The sequence below is a fragment of the Salarias fasciatus genome, chromosome 16, assembly GCF_902148845.1.
Source record: "Salarias fasciatus chromosome 16, fSalaFa1.1, whole genome shotgun sequence".
In the NCBI taxonomy this organism is placed as follows: Eukaryota; Metazoa; Chordata; class Actinopteri; order Blenniiformes; family Blenniidae; genus Salarias; species Salarias fasciatus.
Window position 1 is genome coordinate 23,615,371 of NC_043760.1, and position 6,000 is coordinate 23,621,370.

A 6,000-nucleotide genomic window follows, 5' to 3' on the forward strand; every position below is an offset into this window, starting at 1 on the left:
GCCTGCTTTACAGGATACAGCCGTGTTCTCCCGATGCTTTCTAACGGGGCTTTTATTTTCCTTTTCCTGGCAGTTAAACACAAATAACAGCATGGATGATGTGCGGGGATTCATTGTCTGTGCTCAGGGAGGAGTGCAGGATATGACTGGTGTGATAAATGACGGTGCCTTGCGCCTGGCGTGACAAAGAAACTGCAGCACAATCTGCATGTGCTCCATCCTTGCGCCATCATTAGGTGTAATTGGGACTCATGGCGAGGCTTGTTCTCTTTTCCGCCGCGGAACGAAACTGCTCCTCTCGGGTAGAAAAAAAGCTAGAGAGAGAGAGAGACCAGCTCAGGCCGAGTCCACACGCAGTCACACTTTTTGTCCTAATATCGCACGCCCGGCCTGAAATGGAGGCTCAACAGATATGTGCGTCTGTCAAATTAACTTAACTCTAATGTCAAAGCAAGTCTATTGTCATGTCAGACTACCCTTTTTGATGCTGACCTTCAAGGCTGTGCACACAGCTGTCATTTTTGGCATCTGTCTGAGGAAGCCGGAGCGTGTTCCTTCACTATAAAAGCGGCGCTGATTACAGTACCGCTCATTAGCTATAATGGGAACGCATGTGGAATTTACAGCTCGGCAGAACAAGGTTAAAGCAGATTCACAGATCTTAGTATTCAAGGGGAAACAAACCCTCCAGCGCTATTATTCATTATCGAGGGGGAGAACTATGCAAACAGCAGGGCTGGCTATACACAGTGAACCGGGGCTGAACTGGAAGGGTAATAGTGAAAGTGGAGGGGGCAAATGTGTGATCATGTTGCCTCACTGTCAAGGAAATACTCTCAAAGCCCATATGTGCTCCTGAGACGCTGTGGACTAAGTTCTGGCAGCAGCAGAAAACACAAAGTCTTTGTTTCATGACCTCAGCCTGTATATCCTTTCCCCTCCTTCGAATCAAAGCCCCCGCACCATCTTTAGCATTTAGAATTAATTGCACAGTTATCCTCAAATTAATTCCTAACTGTTTTACAACACACAGAGAGAAAAGGGCAAACCAATTATTATTCTGTTTTCACCTTACAGAGGGGGATATTATGCAAATGATCTTCTCTACATGAGAAGGAAAAGGGGCTTTATTTTCCTCGGCAGATGCTGCTTAGACAGTCTAGTGTTCTGTGGGGGACAGGAAGTGGGGATGCTGTGAAGATCTGATCGCTCCACCTGGCTTCCTACTGACTCCATATACAAGCAATAATAGAAAACACACTGATTAATTATTTATTTGGAAGGATCAGGTTTTTTTTCTGTATCTGATGCTGGACAACTAAGGTTAAAAGGAATGTTCGGAGAGCAGTCTGGAAGTATTTTACAACTTCTGAGCTTACGAGCTGGAGGTGTTTCATGATGGAAGACAAAGTCCCTCGGCGAGGCAGACCTGCAAAATGTTTTATTTGCTACTTTCCCAGGAAGTGAATACATACTAGGCTTGGAGCGGCAAACCCGCGAGCCAGACATCAAGATGTGGCTGACACGACGGCGTCGAGCATTGCTGAGGAATCAGGGAGGACAGGGGGCATCTCATCTCATCTCCCCGGGCCGCTCCGCACTCCTGACCACAGCGAGTGTTTATTATTCTGAGACCTTGGGACCTCGGAGAAGTTGCTAAATAAAAAACTAAAAAATAAAAAAATGGAGGCACGCAGCATTTCTAACTTCTTAACAGTCAAGAGCCATAATGCGTTGTGAGCTGATTTAAAAAACCAGCTTCCTCTTCCAAGGTGGAACAAACAAAAGCTTTAATGAGCTGTAATGATGAGTTAAGGTCAAAGCACTTATCATCTTTACAAATCAGGAGAAGATGTGCTCATGGAAATAAGCTCCCTTGAGTATCCATCATCACCTCAAAAAACTGCATGCAGTGGCACAGCTCCAGGTGCTCCGGCAAATTGGGCTTTCGATGTGGAATGGATCAAACGTCGGCTCAATATTCATTATTCTTCCTGACTGTGATCTGCTGCAGTTCTGTGAGTGGGCGAGGGGTAATTGTGTACCTCATTGTGCACGTGTTTGGACCAAACTTAATCATGATGTCAGGTTGTTCATAAAAGGTTATTAAAAGGAACAAAGATCCAGGTTTTACATATGTTAGGCAGGGGAGGTCTCGGGAACTCCTGTCTCTGAGGTAAACACGGGCCCTCATGACAAATGATGCTCGTGCTGAGATCAGATAGTTAACAAGAGATCCCCTTATTAACCAGGTCTGCATAGATAATTGGCACTTGAGCCTCACATTTTGAATCTGGCCTGAGCAGTGTCATTTATCAAGAACCCGGGCATGCTGTCAGGGCTCCACAATAAGCTGCAGTAACTGATGAATCAAGATTAACCAGCAAGATTGTGACTGAAGGAGAGGAAAATGGGCCACAGCCATGTTGTGAGAGATTTAGCGTTATATTCACGGCTGTAAAGTGGCGTTATTACTTCCTATAGTGACGGATCTATCCTAAACTGAAACCTATATGGATATAATAGCTTCAGCATGATGCCATCGACGTGAAAAGTTTCACCAGTTTGGTCCAATCTGCAGCGTTTTGTAAGAAACCCTGAGAAGGATTTCTCTCTGAAAAAATATACGAAACTGTATGATTTTTTTTGATATGTGCACATCATCACATTTTTAACCAAATGACGCATTGTGTTGCTGCATAGGCTAAAGTCATAGCATGTAAATTATGTGATTACAAATAATAAAGTAATTCACTTTTTTTCTTTCCGTGCCAAAATCAAAGTGAGTTCCGTGGGGCAGTAACAGACCTCGCTGCTGTCTTGAGCACAGTAATAACAATGGCTTTCTGCCCGAGCAAATTGTTGTTGCTATACAATGGAACTGGCATTAGCTAAACAATGCAGAAGCTCATTAAGCCTATTACAGCCGTACAAGTACATCAAGCATCAATAATATACAGACAGTGGGACTTCCTCATGAGAGCTAGATAATTATCTAAATCTATCCCAGACTGAGGAGTGTCCATGGCTTGGCCATTGGCGTGTTCCTGTATCTCCTTCATGTGTGTCTGCGTGTGCACGTGTGTGTGTGTGTGCATACACTTGCGTTTATCTCACTGGTATATAAGCACAGATAATTACAGATGATGGGCCGGCGATCAGCTGCAGGTATGGGAGCCACCTCAGGCCTCGCCCAGCCTTGCACCTCCAGCGCTCCCCCCCCCCCCCCCCCCCCCCACACTCTGTCAGGCATGTTTGGCAGCGTCTCCGCTCCCCAAGTCTCCAGCTGTCCAGTGGGGTGCGCCAAGTCACAGCAGGAGCGCCTGCCTCTCCATCTATGGCCCATCTCTTTCGAGGAGTGTGAGATGTGTGTGTTTAGGGGTGGTGCGGGGGGTGGAGGAGGAGGAGGGTGGGGGTGGGGTGGGGGTGGTGGGGGGGGTCCTCTCTGTACTCGCATTACTCACTAGCAGACGGAGCATGCTGCCAGCGCCCAGCATGTCCGCCCACACGCCCCTGCCCTGCCGGTTAGACCTCACGGCTGGAGGAGATGATGGAGAGAATCTGGGATCCAGGAGGGGGGTGGATCCAGAGGAATCTGAGAGGCACAGAAAGACAGACAGAAGCCCAGAAGCTTACCTCCATCCCACAGGCCGATCCTCGGACAGCCCCACCTGATATGGTAGTCTGAATCTCCTTGTTGTGCTTCTTCTTCTTTTTTTTTTTTTTTCTGGGGGGGGGGGGGTCCATTTCACATTGATTCTGTGCATCAGAATTATTTCCTTTGTTTAATATTATTGTCATTACTCCAACCTCCCTGTAAATAGATTCTACAGGTATTTTCTTGGCACTGAAAGTTTGTGTGTATTTTATGATTTTTGCTTGAGCGTTGTTTGGTATGCCAACAAAGCAATCTATAAAGAAACCCAGCAGACATTACAGTGTGACACAACGCAACAAATTTAGACATTTACACACTTGAAATGTGCAAAAGAAATTTGATCAAGTGAGATCGCAAAAAGTTGAGGCACAAAACTTTATTCTACTTTTATGTTTGGATGATAAACAATATGCATCAGTGGACTTGGGGATTCCCAGAGCACCATAGAAGCTAATCACTCTAAATTCATGTTGCTAATGTCACAGTTAGTCATATGTTAAGAAAGTGGACTGATGCTAAGCTGCAATAGAACATTTGTAGCAAATGCTCAGAAATAACAATAATTAAAAAATATTTAAAAAAAAAAAAAACAGCAATTGGATCATGTTAATCATCAGCATTGGGGAGAAATTCTCAACAATAAAACCTCCTCCAAATATAAATAACTGGAGCTCATTACTGCTGGGCCAGTATTACTTTCATGTGCCCACAGGGGGCTCTAGTGTACCACACATTTTACTGCTCAGGCTCTTTAACTGCAGCTCAGAGACTGAGGCACTGATTGTGTGGAGGGTAGACCTTTTGAACTGCTCTGCTGTACGATTGATACAAACATTAACCAAGCTTATACACAAATCACGGCATAAGCATGCAGTAATTGTGCAAATTAAATGCAAAATGGGGCAAAAACAGTTAAAAAAAAAAAAAAAAGTAAAGAGAAATGTGCTCAAAGTTTAATGCTGGGCTGCATAGAGGAGCGACAAAAACTGTGAAGGGCTGAGTGAAAACACACTTTATCTACATACTTATATATTTATATCCCTGTGTGCGTGCGTGCGTGTGTGTGCGTGTGTGTGGTAGTCCGTGTATGTGTGTGTGTGTATGTGTGTGTGTGGTTGTGTGTGTGTGTGAAATTCCAAGGTGGTGAACAGTACTTGATGAGCTAGCTCTGGAGACCTCTGAATTTTAATGATGTTGGAGATGATATTGTGTGTCCTTCAGCTTGTTATACTGACACAAGCACTCCATAAATCATCATACCTAGCTATCGTAAAATCAATACCAAACTGCTACCTCAGCGCTAACCCGTAATAAGTTTTTCAGCCATCTAACAGCTTAAACTTTGCTGTAATGCCGTTCGACCTATAGGTTAAGATCAGAGCATGCTTAATTTGTTTTGTAATAGAGACTTTCTAATCCTTAATGAAGCGCCTATTAGGGAGGCTTTTGTTGGCACATTGGTGATCAGTTGGTGGAACAGCCACTGCAATTAAGTTTGAATCTTTGTCCTGGAGCAAAGAAAAAAAAAAGGAAAAAGAAAATAAAAAAAAGAAGAGGTGGAAAAAAAAAAAGAGGGAAAGCTTCAACGGTCAATAAATGTTAATCCAGTCAGAACTCGTCTGTGCCTTTGAACAGGACTCACGCTGGGTTTTTTTTCACATGCACTTGTTTCATCCTTCCCTAAGAGAGGCCATCCCTTAAGAATACTGCCACTGATCCTGAGACCAGACTACCACTCACTAATAAGAACCCATGTGTAAGCAATATTGTCCACATTAAACACATTATTAGTGAGCTTTGTGTAAAACATAAGCCATAAATGCATTCGAGGAAATAAAGGGAGGACCACTATTCTTCCATATGAAGGGAGCAATAACATAAAGTTTGAATAGATGTTTTGTGGCTCCACTGAAAAAATTCAGAGCTACTTCTTTTTTTTTTTATTTTGTTCTTCTTTGTTCACTGAAATTATCCCCCTGTGCTTTATCCACACAGCAAACTAGATGCAAACAGCGACAGAAAAGCGACAAAATGACAAGCCTCATGTAACCTTGTGAGGCTATTTTTTTTCCCCCCTTCTTTTTTCAGAATGATAGCTATAACTGGGGCAACATTTCTGAGACACACAACATATGTAAAAGCCTTTGCACAAGAGAGAAGCCATTGCCACAATTTCTGAAGCGTAAACAGCTTATGAAAGTCAAATGGATATGTGGCATAATCTGACACGGCGAGTCGCCGCTTCAAAAACATCCCTAACAAACCACCAATCCAGACAACAGTCGCCATAGTCGCATGTTTTTAAAATGCTCCACAGGTGATCGAGCTGTAATATCAGCCAC